General features: G+C 34.4%; 1 protein-coding gene across 1 annotated transcript in view; it reads left to right on the top strand.

Moving 5' to 3' along the window:
* Positions 1–21,113, top strand: part of LOC145664543 (uncharacterized) — a 990,857-nt gene that overhangs the window by 57,427 nt on the left and 912,317 nt on the right. The gene's annotated exons all lie outside the window — the stretch shown is intronic.

Here is a 21,113-nt window from a genome sequence, read left to right as displayed (position 1 = left end):
TCAATTAAAAAAAGTAACGTTTTTGATATCTCCTACCATGTAACATATGCAGAACAATGTTTTCTATGGTGGGGAAACATGGATATTTACTCTGAGGGAAGAACATATACTGATAGTATTTGAGAACAAGATTCTAAGACGAATATTCGGGCCCAAGAGGAACTGGAATCATGAATGCCGGAAACTTCATAACAAGGAATTACATAATTTACATGCTTCCCAAACATCGTTAGGGACACCAAATATAAGAGTCTTAGATGGAGTAGGTCATGTAGCCAGAATGGAAGAAATTGGAGTGCTTTCAAAGTTTTAACTGAAAATTCAATGGTAAAACGACCATTAGGAAACTAGGTGCAAATGGGAAAACAATATTAAGATGGAGCTCGCAGAATCAGGAATACAAATTAGAAACTTGATCCATTTGGCTAAGGATGGAAGTCAGTGGAGAGCTTTTGTGAACGCGGTATTGAACCTTTGGTTTCTATAAGCCATAGAGTTAGTTATTTACAAGGAAATGACATTAACCTGTCAACGGATACATTTGGATTGTGTGTTTTTATCCGGGGCCACTCCAGACGGGTCCAAAGTTGATGGAAGGGATTTCTGGAGGGAATTTTCACGGCATCCTCCCAATTTTCCCTGTTGAGCCCCAATGCATAGCACCACTGGCAAGATTGTTTCATGCTGAAGAGAATGAACTATAAAACATGACTTTCCAATGAGCAGTGTTCATGTAATAGCTATTTCACTACGATTTTCTTTATACTAACATGGCCAATGGGCCCCAGGGACTTACCTTCGTTGTCCATGGCACCTAAATTTTTTGTGATGAACATATCTTTGTTATGTTTATCGAATGGACTAGATTTGACTAGGAAGTCCAGTTGACAGGTTCATGTCCTTTACTTGTTAGTTAAAATAGTCTAATATTGAAACCGACATCTGTAATGACCTCTTATCAGTTCTGGTTTTAGTAGAAAGTTAAGAATGGAGATAAAGTGTATTCTTGGGACGTTTAATCCACTGCAAGAAATCGCTTCTTGCTATCTATTACCGTTACCGTTCTTGCTCTGTAGTGATCACGTAAAAATCGGAAATTAGTCATTTCTACCACATGACACATTTCAGATTTGAATATCGCCTCTTTTAACGAACTCGATTGCTAAATTGTAACCTAGATCTTGGTCGAAATTGGGGGAGATCTATCAAGTAGGATGAGTGGATGGACTAACACACAGCTAAAGTTAATATATAACGGAGTTTTGGTAAACCAAACTCTTTAATAAATACATTGCTATATAGAGTAAAATATTATACTAACAGATTAATATCTATTTTGTATATTTGGGAGTGAGATTTACATACCTCAAGATAGTAGTAGTATTTTCACAATAAATTGTAACTACAAAAGCCCACAAGTCTCTAAAGAATCAAATCTTTCAACGGATATAAAGCCACAAACCTCACAGTTCAAACGAGGACTCAATTCAAACGAAATATATTACGGAAGTTTTGAATTATTCATGTTTAAATTTGAGAAATGCATCCATAATCATTTATTGTTGTAAGAGATAGTAATAATTAATATCTTAACTTGATTTCCAGCACCTGCAACGGAACTAAAATTCTGAGAAAATCAGGATCTATAATAATTCTGAACTAGCTACGTTTAGTAGAGGCAGTAGCGACAACAACCCTTCAAAGAATGCAACGAAACTCAATTTGAATCTCGAGAATCCAACTTGTTAACGAATGCAAAGCAAAATTACAAACGAGGAGTTTGATGTAATAAGGGCGTAAGCGGGTTTTACGCCCTTTTTACATCAAACACATTTGTTGCTTTTGCCGTGCTTGTTTAGCCTCCTGGTAACATTTCAATTCAATATCGGAATAAAATGATGCATACTACATTGTTTTATGTAAGAAAAAAAACTGCTTAAATTTTCAATATCGTTTTTCTCCAACTGCATATTTCAGACTTACGCCCTTATAGCATCAAACTCTTCAAATACGTGTTTACATCTATCTGGGTGTTCGCCGTCTGACTTATCAGATGGCCTTCCGGATCTTCCTGCTAGAACCATCCGAGACTGGTCTTGGCGTTGGCACGGATAACAGCAAGCCAAGCGAAATGTACACATCCATTCGGACTTCGCTCATTCGAATGTTGGAGAGAGAGGGCCATTACAAAGACGTTAGCAAATCTTAAAACTGAAAGGAATAAAGTACTATTAATATATTGGCATAAAATGTATTAATAGTTAAAACATGTGTTAATGAATCGGTCAATTTTATATTACTTTTAATATAACTTCTTAGTTAAATCAATGAAATTTTGTAGCATGCATATATCAACAGAGGGCATTGTTTAATATATGTTATAACATCTGAAAATAACAGTTTCCAACTCAATAAGACATGTACATTTTTTTACTATGCTACTTTGGGTATTACTTGTTTCAAATCTGGATGTTAAATAAAAACTTGCAATATCACATTTATTCTTCAATGTTACAAACTCACGAAGCTACATTACAACAAACATCCGTAATTATCTATTATTTGGAGACCTCTACAACAGCAATAACCCAAGTAAGACGGATGTGCCAATGTGCATCGGAAGCTTCTTTTGTCAAATCCCATGACCATAAGACGACGTATTTCTAACGTGCAGGATCAAAACTTAAATGTATTGATAATTTTACTTTTTTATTAAAAAATATTTATTTCGAGAAAATACTTACACAAATATTATATCCTATCATTTAGATGGTTTACGATAATCCTAATAGCCATTTGCAACAATTTGCTATCTCAACCTAATCTGGAGATATGATGAAAATGGAAGAAGTTTGCCACGTTATGTAATTTCTATAAAACTCTATTGCTGCAATATTATAGAAGCTTGCAAAAGTTGCTTAAAAGGACTTCCAACTACTACTGATCTTAAGCTGTACAACAATGTCTATCTACGCTTTTAATATCTCCAGAATCAAATATGATATTGCTGTGAATTGCATTATGATCCTCATGTTTATTGTAAACGATCTATGTGATTGGAGATAATATTTATCCTTCTGATGGAAGTCAAATTTTCAATCCATTTTAACTTTGCCCCTCCTTGTCAGAAATAAATTATATCACGGACATAGTATTCGACAGTAAAGATATTTTCGATGTCCACTGACAACTAATCCTACCTACGTTATTACTATTGAAAAAGCCTCCAAAAATTGGATGTTTACGAATGTTTGTGATACTATTCCGTCCTGAGTTGGCAAGATTGTTAATTTTACAGTATTGTAAATATATCAGACAAGATATAAACCACTTATCTTGATACGTTCTTGTAGCTTTTAAACTAATATATACAAAACACTGAAACTTTGTACCCTATTGACAGGGGACATTGTTTGACATACTCTTTCATACTATCAGGCTCAAAGTATTGCCAAATTAACATAAAGTTACATTTTTCAAATGGCACTGCATCAGATTATTGCGAATTTCAAATCTATATGTAAAACGAACAGTTATAATATCAGATTTGTTATTCAGTGTTGCAAACTAATTAAGCTACAGTATTACTAACATCCAAAATTTCATGGTCTTTATAGCAGTAACAACGCAAGTGAGGAGGACGAAGGTACGCAGATCCAAAGTACATTTGTGTCTAATACTATAGGCAAGATATAATGTAGTTTTAGTGAATAAGGTCAAAATTACAAGAGATTGAAGGTTTGACCTTATTTCAAAGCCGATAATTAAAAAGAAACTCAGATAAGTACACAGATGGATTTCAATAGACGCGAAGCTAATAGTGCCATTTAAAGCAAATACATATCTCAAAGCGTTCTGGAGATATTATAAATATTAGTAAAGTTTGCAACAGTACTTAAAATTATATAATTTCGAGAATTTGTCATAATACGTCTATCAAAATCTATTGCTGTAATATGTCGTAAAAGCAAAGTATTTTTAAAAAAAAATGTTTTAAAAGTTGCCACAAAAATGCCATTTTAAGGAATATATAAGATTTAACAATTTTCTTCATATCTTCTGAATGGTTTCTGATATCAAATTGCTGTAAATGGCATTATAATCTTTGTCTATTAAAATCTATATACATAATTGGATGTGATATGTACGTAAACAATTGTACAAAATAAATATCTTTAAAAAAATTTCAATTACAATTAAATACAATTAAAATATTTACAATTTTATGTAACTTTGGTTCTACTTGTTCGAAATTCATCATGTGGTGACCATAGTATTCAACATTAAGATATTTTGGATGTGTATTACCTCGTTTGTCTCACTTATGTTGTTACTGTTATAGAATCCTCAAAAAGAATTAGAAGTTTGTAATACTGTGGCGTCCTTAATTTGTAACGCTGCATAATAAGAGTAGAATTGTATGTTTCAATTTAAAATGTAGATTTGAAATATGTAATAATAATAACACGTAGTGTCCTTTAAAAATACTACAACTTTATGTTGGGCTTCCAACACTGTTAATCTGATTGCATTGAACAGTATTGATGTATATCAAGCGATGTTCTCTTTTTAACATTTTCATGGGATGAAAATTCAATATCTTGTGTTTATTTATTCAAAAGTTACAAAGGGATATTAAGACAAATAGTCCATTGAAATATATCTCTATCTATCTATCCATCCATCTATTTACATCTATGTCTATCTATCTATCTATATAAAAGTAGCAGTGTCATGTGTACATCATATCATGAGTTTGCTTTACGTAGTGTAATATTATTTCAGTTACTATTTAAATCGAAAGGGTTAATAAATTTATACTATTTCCGGCTTCAGTAGAGAGAGTAGACTGGAGATTATATATATTCTAGATTCTCGACTGGCACACTATGTCGAAAAAGTGTGAGAGCTATTTCAGGCCGTCTATCCTCAATGAGGTTTTCCTTTTTCTCACCAGGGAAATGCCGAGACGGTACATTACGCATCAAAAAAATTGGGACAGCTAATGCCGTGCAGCTAGGTCACCCAATATACACATTCTTAACCCATAATCGTTTCAGGTAAAGAGAACCCCCTTTTTCCTCCTTTCTTCTCTCCCATACTAAAAATAGCTAACAACATGAGCGCAATTCTAATTTCAAACTAAACATGTACTACTTTCGATAAAATGAAATTAAAAAACTGAGACGAAACAAGATTCATAAGAAGATGTAGAGAGTAACTGAAACATATACAATAAAAAATTGAAACTAATGGATGTGTATTACAAAGAGATTCAGAAACGATGCAGAGAGAGACAGACAGAGAGAGAGAGAGAGAGAGAGAGAGAGAGAGAGAGACAAAAGAGAAGATAAGAATTAAACGAAAAAGTGGAAGAGATAAAAATGTGGAATTTAAACGCAATAAGAAAAGAACCTAACATTATAAAGTCCGTTTCCAGAAATCAAACAATAATATAGAAATAACGTTTGTTTTTACATATTTTGCATAACTATTCGAACATATAAAGGATGCATTAAACATTCATTAAGTCACTTTCATAATGGATAACATACTCAATTTCCAGTAGAACCGTACATCTCCGAGACACATCTAGGATAATGTCAAAAGTTTAACACATATGCTTTGTTTCCGCGTGGTTCGATTGCAAATTCGGTAGCGTTCGTTGGAAGTACTGATCCAAAATAATTCTAATAAACCCAGTAGATAGCGTTGGTCATATCCTCCATTTCAGATTGAAACTCAACAGAAAAAGCAAAAAGAAAAGAAAGAAAAAGCAAGAAAGAAAGAAAGAAAGAAAGAAAGAAATAGAGAATTGAAGAGTGCTATTTCACTCCTAAATTTCTATCGGCAATACCCTATATTAAAAGTGAAAACTGTATCGTAATGAAAATTTACAAATGTTCAAAAGGAAAATTGAATGTTAATTATAGATGTAGCTCGTTTCAAATTTCAACGTGGATAAAACACGTTGCATTATACGATGGAAACAAATTTGTGTAGACCTAGTATAAAGAAAATTTTCTTTTCGAAAAACTAAAGAGCTTACCCTTTTCTGGTGTTTTTTGAAGATTGGTCTGTTCCGAACATCCAGCATCGATTTCATCTCTTGCGGATATTACGTAATTCGCACAGATAGAATGAACACTCTAGAGCTCAAACGGATCATCGCGTCAGTCAAATAATGTTGGTTAGATTATAGACCACCACTGGGTCGACGATTCAAACCTGTAGTGACCCGGTAATTGGACTGGAACTTGGTACGCCAGAGAAAATACAAGAGATTTCATTTATTCCCTTGCGTTTAAACAGTATTTCTGTCAGAGATGATCAGGACTGGAGATGTTATCCGCAGAGCACGAAAAACACGACGCCGAAATTCCCAGGTAATTAGATTTTCCAGACCAGGTATATTGGGCTCTTGCTTCGTGTTAACTTTGGAACACGCACACGCACATGAAATGCGTGTGTGTATGTTAGAGAGGGAGGGGGAGAAGTGAAAGATGCAAAGACAGGATAGAGAAACTTGAAGAAAGAGAGAAGGAAGGACAAATATAAATATGAAACATACTTATTATTTCTGTGTATAATGTAGAACGCACACACTGTTTACTCGAATTGTCTCTAGTGGTGCCTTGTAAGTTCTCCAACAGAAGATGGATCTCTTTTTGCAGCCATTATTTTATTCGAGAAAATCATACTACTTGATGGGGAATGAAACCAAGATTTTACATTTGGAAGTCTAGCACTTTACCACCGATTACTTTACACAAACTTTATTTAACAAATTTTGTAGTGTTGCTTTCTAAGAACGATAACACGTAAATTGTGTATTGCTGTTCAATGATGTGTTTGGAATGTCCTCGTAATTCCAATTCCCTTTTCCAACCAGCATTCGTAAACCGTCTCTATCATGATACAGGTGTTAGCTTCCACATTCTTATGGATTGCTTGTCGAGTATGATAAGTCGATTCCTTACAATCACATTGTAAAAATCAACTATGGCGTGAACAGGATTTGAATCTATGTCAGATAGCTGAATTATTTGTAAGGCCGTTACATTACCCGTACACTATCATGCCACCTAAAAATGCAAACCAGATATTACTTATTTTAGCCGTGGTCTTTGGAACGAACCAGCTTCTTCCTGTGAGTTTTTTGCACCAAAGTGCACAACAAGATTCATTTATGCGACGGCCTAGAGGGAAATTAGTGCCACTAATAAAGCAATACCACACAATCCAGGAAAAATTACAGAAATAAAATATATTTTGCAGCAATTTCGATGAGTTGCGTGCAGATTCAAAATTACGTGGATAATAATAATAATAATAATAATAATAATAATAATAATAATAATAATAATAATAATAATAATATATACTACATAAATAAAAGTAACTATGTTTGTTTCTTCTAATTTACCATCCGTGGCTCTTGAACCACCTGACCGATCTCGATTAAATTTTCAACACTGATAAGGTTAGGGTCTGGGAAGCTTTTTTATCATTTCATTTTAACGGTAGAACTTAAGGAGAGGGAAAAGGGATTAGGGGAGATAGATGGAAACGTAATAAATTTTGAACAAGCGGACCGATCTCTATCAAACTTTCAACATAGATAAGGTTCGGATCAGGAACGACTCTTATCATTTCTGTTTGACGGTTCAACGTATTGGCCGAGAGAAGGAGATATACAGATAGTGATCAGAAAAATGGAAACACCTGAAAGAAATTGCAACTTACCAGATTAATATGGTATCGGGCCACCTTTTGCCTTCAGAACAGCCTTCAGAACAGCGTGGGATGGAGACATAGAGATCATGAATGGTAGCAAGTGGAATTTTACACCATTCCTCGTGCAGGGCATCGGCCAGTTCTGTGAGAGAGGATGGAGGTGGAAATCGTCGCCGGAGTCGTGTTTCCAAGACGGACCACAGATGTTCAATTATGTTGAGATCTGGGGATTGGGCGGGCCAGGGGAGGTGTTGAACTTCATCCCGATATTCCTCAAACCACGCTGCAACAACGCCAGCTGTGTGAATGGGTGCATTATCATCGTAGAAGATGGCGTCATTATCCGGGAACAACATCCGGACCATAGGATGCAAGTGGTCTCCTAAAATTGCGACATAATCGTTGGCAGTGATTCGTCCGCGAAGTGTGACCATAGGACCCAATGAAAACCATGATATGGCGGCCCACAGCATCCCCGAGCCGCCTCCATGTTTCACAGTTGGGAGGAGACACTGCAGATCATAAGCTTCTTTGGGCGTTCTCCACACATAAACACGGCCAGTGGTTGGGAACAGGGTGAAGGATGACTCATCCGACCATATCAAACGTTTCCAGTCCTCAACGGTCCAAGTTGCATGGTTGCGGCACCATTTGCTGCGTTGGAAAGCGTTATGGTCCTTGATGAGCGGTTTGGCTCGTGCAACACGACCCCGTAAGTTCATGTCATGTAATTCGCGGCGGACTCTGATTGTCGAAACAGGGTGGGGGAGGTGCTGATTAAGTTTTTTCGTCACTTGCTCCGCAGTGGCACGACGGCTCTGCGTGACAATGCGCTTTAATACCCGGCGTGACCTGTCACTCATGATTTTCTTCCGCCCACTGTTCCGCTTCCCCGATGTGGTTATCCCGTGTGTTGTGTAGGCCGTCATCACCTTCGACACTGTCCCACGCAACACACCTAATACAGTAGCCACTGCCGTCACACTCACTCCACATAACCGCGCACCAACAATTTGCACTCTTTGAAAATCTGAGAGGTCTCCGGCACTGCGGGCGCCACGACACCACTGCCAACCCATACATCTGACGTGTTGCCATCTACAGGTGTTTCAATTTTTCTGATCACCATCTGTATATGTAAAAAATATAAAAGTGACTGTCTTTGTGACTTCATCACTCTTGAACCACCCAATCGATCTCGATCAAATTTTCAACATAAATTTTAGGTTCGGTCCTAAGATGGTATTTACCTTTTTACTTTGGCTATTTATAACTTAGGGTTGAGGGAGGGATTAGTTAAAAAAAATATAACTGGATAACTTTTGAACCAAACGATCCATGTCGATCAAGTTTTTAACATAGATGAGCTTCGGGCCTGGGATGATTTTTATCATTTAACTTTCACGGGAGAACTTCGGGCGGGGAATGGGATATATATATATATATATATATATATATATATATATATATATATATGTGTGTGTGTGTGTGTGTGTGTGTGTGTGTGTATTATCCTTAATTATTCTTGAACCACCAAACCAATCCCGATCAAAATTTCAACTTAGATGAAGTTCGAACCTGAGACGATATCTGTCATATCACTTTGACGGTGTAACTTAAGAGAAGAGGAGGGAGAGCGACATTTAGAAAAGAACGAAAAATGACAGGTATAAATTTGGAGTCGCTGAGATCAACAGAGACACATCTGATGCTGTTTAAATCCAAATTCAGCCCCTCAACTTGGAGGAGGTGGAGAGATAAAAAGTGATAGAAATAACCAATATCAGTGTCGAATTCATAGTTTTCCGGCTCGCTGAGATTAACAATGACACTGCAGATGTCGTGCTCTACAACATAGGGTGGAGAGGGGATATATGAAACTCATCGAAAATGACTGATATCAAAGATCGCTTTAGTAATAGTAAAAGTGACTGAGTAACGGAATATATTACTATTTTTTCTCAATTTAACCCAGCGAAGCGAGTAATTGATGCTAATAATAATAATAATAATAATAATAATAATAATAATAATTATTATTATTATTATTATTATTATTATTATTATTATTATTATTATTATTATTCACGTGCTTTTAACTTGCAAGATAAAATTACTGAAAAATATGTTTTATTTCTGTATTTTTTCCTCGATTATATGGTTTTCGTTTATTAGTGGGCACTAATTTCTCTCTAGGCCGTCGAATAAATGAATTTCATTGTATACTTTAGTACAAATAACCTTACAGGAGGAAGCCGGTTCGTTCTAATGATCACGGCTAAAGTAAGTAATATTTGGCTCGTAGTTTCAGGTGGCATGATATGTAGAGGTAACATAATGGCCTTATGAATAATACATCTATCTAACATAGATTCTATGCCTGTTCACGCCATAGTTGATTCTTTTACAAAGCGATTGTGAAGAATTTCCTCATCATACTGGACAAGCATACGCAAAATGTGGAAGCTAACACCCGCAACATGGTAGAGACGATTTACGAATGTTGGTTGCGAAAGAGCAAGGGAATTACAAGGAGATTCCACACACATTATCGATCTGCATTATACACTTTACGTGTTATCGCTCTCAGAAAGAAACACTACACCATATGTTAAACAAAGTTTGGGTATAACAATCAGTGGAGTAGACTTCCAAAAGTAAAATCTTTGTTCGATTCCCCATCAGGTAGTATGCCTTTTTTGGAATAAAATAATGGCTGCAAACAGAGATCCATCTTCTGTTGGAGATCTTACAAGGCACCACTGGCGACAATTCGAGTAAACAGTGTGTGCGTTCTACATCGTACACTGAAATGATCAGTATGTTTCATATTTATATTCGTCCCTCCTTCTCCCTTTCTTCAAATTTTTCTATCCTGTCTCTGCATCTTTCACTTCTGCCCCTCTCTCTAACACACACACAGGCATTTCATATGCGTGTGCGTGTTCCAAAGTTAACACGAAGCAAGAGCCCAATATACCTGGTCTGGAAAATCTAATTACCTAGGAATTTCGGCGTCGTGTTTTTCGTGCTCTGCGGATAACATCTCCAGTTCTGGTCATCTATGTCAGAAATACTGTTTAAAAGCAAGGGAATAACTGAACTCTCTTTTATTTCCTCTGGGGTACAGAGTCTCAGTCCAATTACCGGGTCACTACAGGTTTGAATCGTCGACCCAGTGGTGGTCTATAACCTAACCAACATTATTTGACTGACGGAATGATCCGTTTGAGCTCTAGAGTATTCATTCTATCTGTGCCAATTACGTAATATCCGCAAGAGATGAAATCGATGCTGGATGTTGGGAACAGACCAATCTTCGGAAAAGACTAGAAAATGGTAAGCTCTTTATTTTTTTGAAAAGAAAATTTTCTTTATACTAGGTCTACACAAAATTTGTTTCCATCGTATAATGCAACGTGTTTTATCCACGTTGAAATTTGAAACGAGCTACATCTATAATTAACATTCAATTTTCCTTTTGAACATTTGTAAATTTTCATTACGATACAGTTTTCACTTTTAATATAGGGTATTGCTGATAGAAATTTAGGAGTGAAATAGCACTTTTCAAATTTCTTTTTCTTTCTTTTACTTTTCTCTTTTTTTGTTGAATTTGCATTAGTAGTTTGCTATCTACTGGGTTTATTAGAATTATTTTGGATCAGTACTTCCAATGAACACTACCGAATTTGCATTCGAACCACGCGGAAACAAAGCATATGTGTTAAACTTTTGACATTATCCTAGATGTGTCTCGGAGATCTACAGTTCTACTGGAAATTGAGTATGAATTATGAAAGTGACATAATGAATGTTTAAGGCATCCTCTATATGTTCCAATAGTTCTGAAAAAATATGTTTAAAAAAACGTCATTTCTATATTACTGTTTGATTTCTGGAAACGGACTTTATAATGTTAGGTTCTTTTCTTATTGCGTTTAAATTCCACATTTTTATCTATTCTCCCTTTTCTTTTCCTTCTTCTCTCCTCTTCTCTCTCTCTCTCTCTGCGTCATTTCTGAATCTCTGTGTACTAGACATCCACTGATTTCAATTTTTCATTGTCTGTGTTTCAGTTTCTCCCTACATGTTCTTATGAATCTTGTTTCATCTCGGTTTGTTAATTTCATTTTATCGATACTAATACATGTGTAGTTTGGAATTAAAATTGCTCTCATATTGTTAGCTACTTTTAGTATGGGAGAGAAGAAAGGAGGAGAGAGAATGTGTTTCTTTACCAGACACGATTATGGAATAAACAAGTGTATATTTGGTGGTCTAGCTGCACGGCGGTAGCAGTCGCAATTTTTTGATGCGGAGTGTACCTAATATATAAATCCCAGGCCGTTTCCTTCCTTCCCCAATCCTTTCTTCCACGCCATCCCTTATGCATACCGGACTAACATGGCCGTAGATGCACTAAGATCAGAAATATATTCCTAACCCTAAACCTAAATATATTCTATGGACGCTTAATTGATTTCAGAAAACCACTTCTACCTATTCTCGTGGTTTCTGCTGTATACTGATCAACCTTCTAGCAGGAAATCGTTGATTTTTCTGTCATTTCCGATTTTAATAGAGATTAGAATGGAGATATAATTTATTCTTAAGGTGTTTAATTGATTGCAGACTACCGCTTCTCGCTGTCTGTCACAGTTTCCCCTGCATAACTGTCAAATTTGAACCGGAACGAATTGATTTCTGAAATTTCTGATTCAGAAGAGGGATCGTGGTAGAGACGGAATATATTTTAGGGCATTTAATTGATCACAGAAAACCGCTCGTTGCATATGGTATCATTTTCATTTTATAATAATTGTTATAACCGATAGAGGTTCATTTATTACTTCCGGTTTCAACAGGGATATGAGAGACAAGATAGTATCTATGTCTAGAACGCTAACTCTATACGATAACCACTTCTCACTGTCTCTTTGCGTTTTCGCTCTCTGTAGAAGATAATACTGAAACCTGAAATCGTAGTGGATTTTTTACAATTTTTTCGTTGTAATATAGAATTAAGGATGGAAATTAAATGTATGTTGAGAAGCTTAATCGATTGCAGAAAACCATTTCTGTCTACCTATTACCGTTTGTATTGTATATGTATCAACATTAAAACAGGAAGTACGTGATTTTCAGCCACTTCTAGTTTGAACAGAGATATTAAAGTAGAGAAGAAATATGTTTTGGGGACGCTTAATTGATAAAGAAAGCCGCTTCTCGTTATCTCTCTACCGTTTTCACTCGGTTTGAATATGTGGTCAAGAGAGAATGTCACACATTTTCTTAAAATGCTAAATCGATTCCATGAAATCACTTCTCGCTTTCTCTTAGCGATTTTGCTGTATGTAGATGAATATTGACGTTTATTTATTTCATATCGGAAGTAGTAGTGGATTTCTTCCCATTTCCGGTTTTAATAGAGTTTTAAGGATATAGCTATTATGTGTTCTTGTAATGCTCAACAGTTTGCATGATACCTCTCTATATTATTGCCGCATTTGTGCTCTATCAACTTGAAAATTGAAAACTATGATTTTTATCACTTCTGGTTTGAGTATCGGCTCTAGAAAAGAATCGGTTCATAACATCGAACACTCTAAAGTTTCATCAAGTTTGGTGATGATTTGACAAGTAGATCTTAACATTAATTCCTGGACATACGGACAGAGTAAATATATAAAGAAGTTCGGTAAACCAAACTCCTTAACATATCTTCTTTTAGTTGATTAGGTTAGTGATAGAAACAATACATATAATCTTACCATCCCATGCTACCTCCAAATTTTATGGGCAAAACGATTTAGTAACAATCTAGATAGAAATAACTATTAACGAACTTTAAGATTAATCCCCACAAAAAGGTTCTTATACAAAGGTTGGACACAATAACGTGAACATTAGCCGAAAACCACATGTAAGTTCCGAGCGCTATATACGTTGCAGTTGAAGATGATGTAGGTATTCACGTATGGGGAACCTTGCTCACTTGTTATGTCTTCAATCCATTTGTGAATATTGTGGTATGACGGTGGCGTGTTTAATTGGCAGGCATGTCAAACGTGTTTAATAATTTTCAGATTGATAGCGTCCTGCTACTGAGAGCGTTTGTGAGGGAAGTGACGAATGTTGTGCCATAACATTGCCGCTGTCTGCAATATCATGGAGGCATACACTGTTAGTGGGAAAACTACGCCTACCAAACGTAACTCTTATTAAGATAACACTATCAGACGGGAACAGACTGACACTAAAACAAACTGTGACAAAAACTAGGAAACCAATTGCTATTTAAATTACGATGAAAGTAAATTGTCGCCGAGAAATCCCGATCAAACCCGTTATGTTGTTTTTATGAAATAAAGAAAAAAAAGAACTAATGATCATACCACTAGTAAAATATCTACGCTTGGATATCTTTCTAATTCCACTTTTTGTATACTAATTTGAAGTTGCTGAATTCAACGAAACTATTTTAAAGTGTATATGTTCATGAATTCATGATAAGTATGACCTTACAGTTGGAATCTTTAAAGTACTGCTTATGCAAATAGTAGAAGTTCCCACACTTAGATAAATTTTAAAATTGCAGGTTTTATACTAATTTAAGCATGATGAATTCAATTGAGTTATTCTTAAGCATTTTCGTTTATAGGGACACAAGAAAAATGACTTTAAAGTTGGTACCTTTAAAATTACGCTTGTCTTACTGGAAAACCGCTCAGGCTTGGATATATACCTAATTGCACTTTTTATGCTAATTGGACGACACTGTATCAAATGATACTATTTTTAAACATACGCGTCCATACGGTTTCCAGAAAACTGATCTCAAATGTGAGATACACAAGTAAATAAATATAAATAATCCAATTTCGAAGCGTTTTTTTTTCTCCCGACACTATGAACAGATATGTTTGGAAACAGCTCCTTTGGATTAAGTGTTTTTGAAATTAGTATAAATAGTGGTATGAGAAATGTATCAAAGTAAGGCACTTTTACTATTGGCATAAGCGGTATCTCAAGGACCAAACTTTGAGATCAGTTTCTCAGGGCCCCATTTACGAATATGTATAAAACTCGTTTCATTGCATTCATCCTCAAAATAATATAAAGAAGAGCAATTAGAAATTTACTCAAGCGTGTTTTTCTTTTACTAGTGGCATGATAGTTCTTTCTTGAAAATATAACGCGCATGGAACTATACCTATCGCTGAAAACGAATGAAATAGTTTCTCTAACATTCCACCATCATGCCCATTAGCTTAAAGGAGACGGATCCTTAATGGAAGTTAATGGTTATGAAGGAATTGATGAGACAAACACTTCGGAGGAAACGGAAGAAATTAAACATTATCTATTCATATTTATTTGAACAAAACCTAACTGAAATTATACCACAACGATATACAACAATTCCCTAAATTGGCACTTCTCTGATTGTAAAGAGAGTCGGCTGCCTTTGAAACTACTGCTAAAATAAATAAAACACGGACGAGAAACCAAAAGGTTGGTTTATTTAATTACAGTATCTCCGTGAAAATGTATAATAGACATATAAAGAACTTTTTCTTTCTAAATATTTTCAAGGAGTACTTATTTATCCTTCATCCGCCCTCTAAGAATACCTGGATTGTTTGTGAATGTCCCGAGTTGTAATGAGAAGTTAGAGGTGTCGTTTTGCAGTAACTACATAGTTACAGTATTACGCTGTAATTACATAAATAAAAGTTTGCTAGGGGTAGCAAACTGCTTCCAAACGTTTTCACATGTTGCGCAGTCTGAACAGAGCATTCGTCCGACAATCGTTCATAAGGAAAATGTAAGGTAAATGTGAACCAATACTTAACTTTACTTTGATAATACAATTAATCAACGAATTTCTAAAACTGAAAATCTTAGTTTGACATTGAAAATACAATTAATTAACAAATACAAATCTTAGTTTGACCTTGAGAATATAGCTGAACAAGGAATCTTAATTTGACTTAGAGAATACAAATGATTACCAAATGCAAATCTGAGTTTGTACTTGAGAATACAGCTTTTCACCAATTCTAAATCTTAGTTTGACTGTGAGAATACAGTTTTTAACGAATGCAAATCTTAATTTAACCTTAATAATGCAATTTATCAATGAATCTATGAAAATCATGGTTCGACGTTCAGAACCCAACGTTGTACGAATGCGAAGCTGCAAGTTTGGGGTCGACCTTCCTACGAATGCAAAGTTATAAGTCCTAGGTTTGAACTTCAGAATCCAACCCATAACGAGCTCAATAGTAGTACTCCTAGTTTCACCTTGAGAACACAGTTATCCAACAAATGCGATACTATACATCTCAATCTAATCTTCAGACCTTCAGAATATATTCTTTCAATAAATAGAAAGCTTAACTTCACCTTGAGAATACAGATTCTCTACCAATGCAAATGTTAGTTTGAGTAAAGAATTCTTCAACGAATGCAAATCTTACTTTGACCTTGAGAATAATTGATTATCGAATATAAAGATTCTTTGTTCGACCTTGAGAAACCAATCTTTTAACGAATATATTGCTACAGAAGCTAGTTGGACCTTAACAATCAAACTTTCAACGAATGTAATGCTATAGATCCTAATTCGACCTTGACAATTCAACTTTTCAATATTGCAATATTAGAAATCCTAGTTTCACGTTGGGAATAGTCTACCAATCTTAGTTTGACCTTGAGAATTTAATCATTCAACGAATAGAAAACTTAATATCACCATAACAATACAGTTCCTCAACAAATGTAAATGTTAATTTGACTTTGAGTATAGGTCTACAGTTCTCCAACGAAGGCAAATCTTAGTTTGACCTTGAGTGCACAGTTCCTCAACAAATAAAAATATAATTTTACCTTGAGAATGTAATTGATCAACAAATACTAAGGTATACATCTTTGATAGACGTCGCCAATCTAATTCTTTAATGAATATATTGCTCTAGAAGCTAGTTTGACCTTGAAAATTCAAATGAAGTGACATCTTTGAGTTTTACGTCACACGACTATGCCGGTTAGGCTAAATAAGACGGTGCTGATGAGAAATGAATGGAATGATGGAATGAACAAAGTGGGAGGGAAGAGGAGAACCCCCATCACACGTTATTCCGAACACAAACATGTAGCTGCTTGTGCCTTCCCTCTGAAGCATTGGATGTCCATAGTTGTTAAGGCCCACTTTGAAGCCTTCTTGAAATCCTCTATTCATCTAAAAACAGTATTGAAAACATATCTGAGAATTACACCCTGTAGGGAATACCCTCTACACCTATTAACAATTGATGAAATATGCATTTTGGATTGTGTATACGTTGCTTCCTTTACGCTGATAAGAACCACCATCCACAGTTTCTGGAATTAGAAATAGGGCCTATTGAAATTTAGCTTTTTCGCAATTTTGGACAGCCGTAGATCTGAAACTGTGCATTTCTCGCCATAGGTCCATATGAACTTTTTCTCTTATTTTGATGTGAGGAATCACCTCTTAAGTTTGTCGGTATAGTTCATTAACACCCTGTATATATATATATATATATATATATATATATATATATATATATATATATATATATATATATATATATATATATATATATAATATGGTGTGTGTGTGTGTAAACGGGTGAAAATATTAAGAACCTCATTTCTTGAAGTTGATTAAAAACAGAAATAGGTAAGGTATTTAACACGGTTAACTGGCATAACCCAATTTAAGACATGTGTGCTCCTTTAGTCAGGTCATTATCTGTTTAGTTCAGTTCTGTTTTTTTTTTAATAAATAGGAATTTAAATAGGTCCCTAACGGTCGTCCAACCACATTCGGTTAGCTGAGAAAATTCTGCCCTTTGAGATTCTACAAAGAATGAAACTGGAATAACTTCTGAAAAGAGCTTCAAAAATACAGAAGATACACTTTAAATATCACTGTACTGTCTCTTGCTGTATGTGGTGCCAGAAAATCCGGAGGTTTTCTTCTTAGAATTATTCGGAATCATTTTATCACATATTTTGCTCTAATGTACTCTAAAAATTCTTCTGTAGTGGGGCTTGTCAAGTATAATACTTGTATATGTAATTGTGTATGAACCGATTAATTTCTGAGTACGTGTGTATCTGGGAAAATTCGTCTGCTAGTCTCCGTTTAGATGTAGATAACTAGCGAATCTGTTTTCTAAATATTATTCAGTTACAGTAGCAGAAAAAGAATAAAGTTAGAATATATGCATATTACAAATACAGCTCCATGTCTTCATTAAATAAAGTAAGTGTATACGTATACATAGGCAGTGCTGAATAAATGCATGGCACAACGACTCAGTCATGAATATTCATTTGTTATTTTACGCAGGAAAATTATAAAATCCAGCAATTTGTAACGCTGATTGCCAACATTCAGTTTCCCTGGACAGGTTTTATGGCGCTCACGCGTGGAGCAATTTGGGAGGCAGCGCCCCGCCCGTTAAGATAAGTTACACCAACAATAAATGCTTCGGATTTAGCAGTCGTTCAGTTGAGTTTATGGTGTTCTCCATTACTCAGGGACATGGTGGGGAGGTTGGAAACAAGAGCCGCGTCTCACTAATTAATCTTCATCTCTCGTCTGGTCGTCTGTCCGTTTTTCATTTTGACATTATAATGAGAAATAAAACTGTCAAAATATTAATTAAAACTGTAAATTTGAAAAAGTGGGCTTGTTGGAAACGTAATTTTATAAATTTTGACGAAGTTATGGTATTGCTTTGCAATATGTCGAAATTTTTAGAATTTATATACATGTTTCAAAATAGCGTTTTAAACAAAGGCAAAAAAAAAAAATCAGTATGTCTGAAATCAAGTTAGATTTTTGACTCTGTGAGCATTGGAATATGTACGTAAGAAAGCAATCGATGATATCAATTGCTCAAAATTTTCTCTCAATTTTGCTTAGCATTGTTATATTTCCGGTGAATTAAGTTTCCAGTAGAAATGTTTGATCGGGTTTGATCATGAAGTGAAGGTTCCTGTCTCACAAAGCTCTGAGAGAGAAATGTGTGCCATTTAATTTCAGAGGAAAACAATCTAGTACCTATCAATTGTAGTTTCTCCGAAGTTCATTATGATTCTAATAGTATTGTATGTTTCGTCAAAGGAAAGGAAACTGTATGTTTTCGTGTGTTGTTTGTATTACGTTGCTGAGGTCCGTCATACTTGCTATTTTAAGAAATCACTAATATACAGGATGAATCTGTTATCTTGATAATACCTTGTAAATTTTAAACTAATATACAAAGAACTTTCAAATTTTATGCTATGCAAGTGTCGATAGCATAAAATGCAAGAGGGCATTGTTTAACATATTCTGTAATATCACTAGGCTAATAGTGTAGCTCAACTTAACATAAGTTGTGTTTTGCAAATGGCAAAAAGTACAACGTGACAATTATTATTCAGTGTTGCAAACTAAGGATACTGGAGTATCACAAATATTCAAAATTTGGAAAAACTGCTTATTTATATATTGCTGTAATGTCGTTTCTACAGCAATATGATATCTCAAACCATATTGTAAATATGGTAAACATTGGTAAAGTTTGCAACTCTGTATACACTTATTTAATTCCGAGAACTTACTGATATTACACTTACCGTAATCTTCTGCTATAGTGTTATATAAATACAACACTATAGCATACAGTGAGATAGAATACAGCTGTTTTTAAAACCATTCACAAATACTTCATTTTAAACATTATAGCATTTTTTGATATTATTTATATATTCGAAACGGTTTTGAGATATCGAAATGCTGTAAACAGCATTATAATCTTCAAATCTATTAAAATTTATCTAGATAATTTGATGTGATACTTCATTTTTAATTACCTGTAACTTTGTCTCTACCTGTTCAAAATATGTCATTATATGATCGTAGTGTTCAACACTATCATACTTTGAATATGCATTACTCCGTCAGTTGCGTCTCGTACGCGTTACTACTTTTGTAGAAGGTTCTAAAATTAGTTTTTTTTAATGTTTTGATACTTACTTTGCAATACTTAATAACAAGTGTACAATTGTAATGTTTTAACACGTAAATTTGGAATATGTGACATGACACAGTCCATGTTTCTTCTTTTAAAAAATGCAGTTGCCATAGAAGAGAAAAAGTCAGAGTTGAAATTTATTTTTGAGGTACTATTTCGAAATACCAAAATTACTTCTTATTATCTATGCTGTTATCACTATAAGAATCAGTGTTGAAACAAGAAGTCAATATATTTTCATCGCTTCTAGTTGGAATAAACGTGGAAGTAAAAATTATATTTGGAATACTGAACTTATATCAGAATATAATTACTTGCTACATTTTACTCTATAGTAATCAATATTGAAACCGGAAGTAGTAGTACATTTCTACCATTTCCGATTGTAATAGAAGAAGAAAGTCGTGTATGGAACATATTTTTACTTTATAAACTTCAAATTACAGAAGTGCTTTTCCGTGTATATTAACGTTTTGTATAATTCTGAACAATATCGAAATCAGAACTCATAGATTTTTATAACAGATGTAAAGGTTAAAATGAAAGTTTTTCCTTGCGATGCTAATCTGATTGTAACAGACCTCTTCTTGATATCTCCTACGGTTTTTGCTCAATGAAAATTAATATTTACTTCAAAAATAGAGTTAAATGTCTGGTCTTTGTAGAGAGATTCAATATAAGATGGAATATTTTCTTTAAACACTGAATGGATTCTAATAAACCGTTTGTCGCTATTTATTACCGATTTTACTCTTTGTGAAAAACGCTGAAACCGGAAGTGTTTGGTCTTCACCATTTCTTGTTTGAACACAGGAAATACAACTTATTGTTCGGACGCTGAATCTATTGTGAAGAACCTTTCTCAATATCTCTTAGTATTTTTCTCTCTGGAAATCAATTTTGAAACAGCATTATTCATTACAACTTGTATTATTATTTTTTTACAGCTTCCACTTTTAGCAGAGTGATACGGATGAAGACGATATTTTTTTCTTGAGAACCTGAATTAATTTCAAGAAACCATTTATTGATATTATCGTTCTACATCTTTAGTGTTAATTTTACCTTTACCTCAAATTGGCTTATTTTGGACTCACACTGTTTTCCCACTCGCCGATTCAATTTTAACGTTGAGTTATTTCCGAAAAGATATTATTATTATTATTATTATTATTATTATTATTATTATTATTATTATTATTATTATTATTATTATTATTATTATTATTATTATTATTATTATTTGGATATGCACAATACTTATTAATGGGCATGGAAAAGTACAAGATAGCCCCCCAAATGTCATCCCCTCTT

The sequence above is a fragment of the Thermobia domestica genome, chromosome 11 (assembly GCF_964235325.1).
Source record: "Thermobia domestica chromosome 11, izTheDome1.hap1.1, whole genome shotgun sequence".
Taxonomy (NCBI): domain Eukaryota; kingdom Metazoa; phylum Arthropoda; class Insecta; order Zygentoma; family Lepismatidae; genus Thermobia; species Thermobia domestica.
The sequence above is the reverse complement of the archived record's forward strand: the minus strand, read 5'-3'. Positions and strand labels throughout refer to the sequence as shown.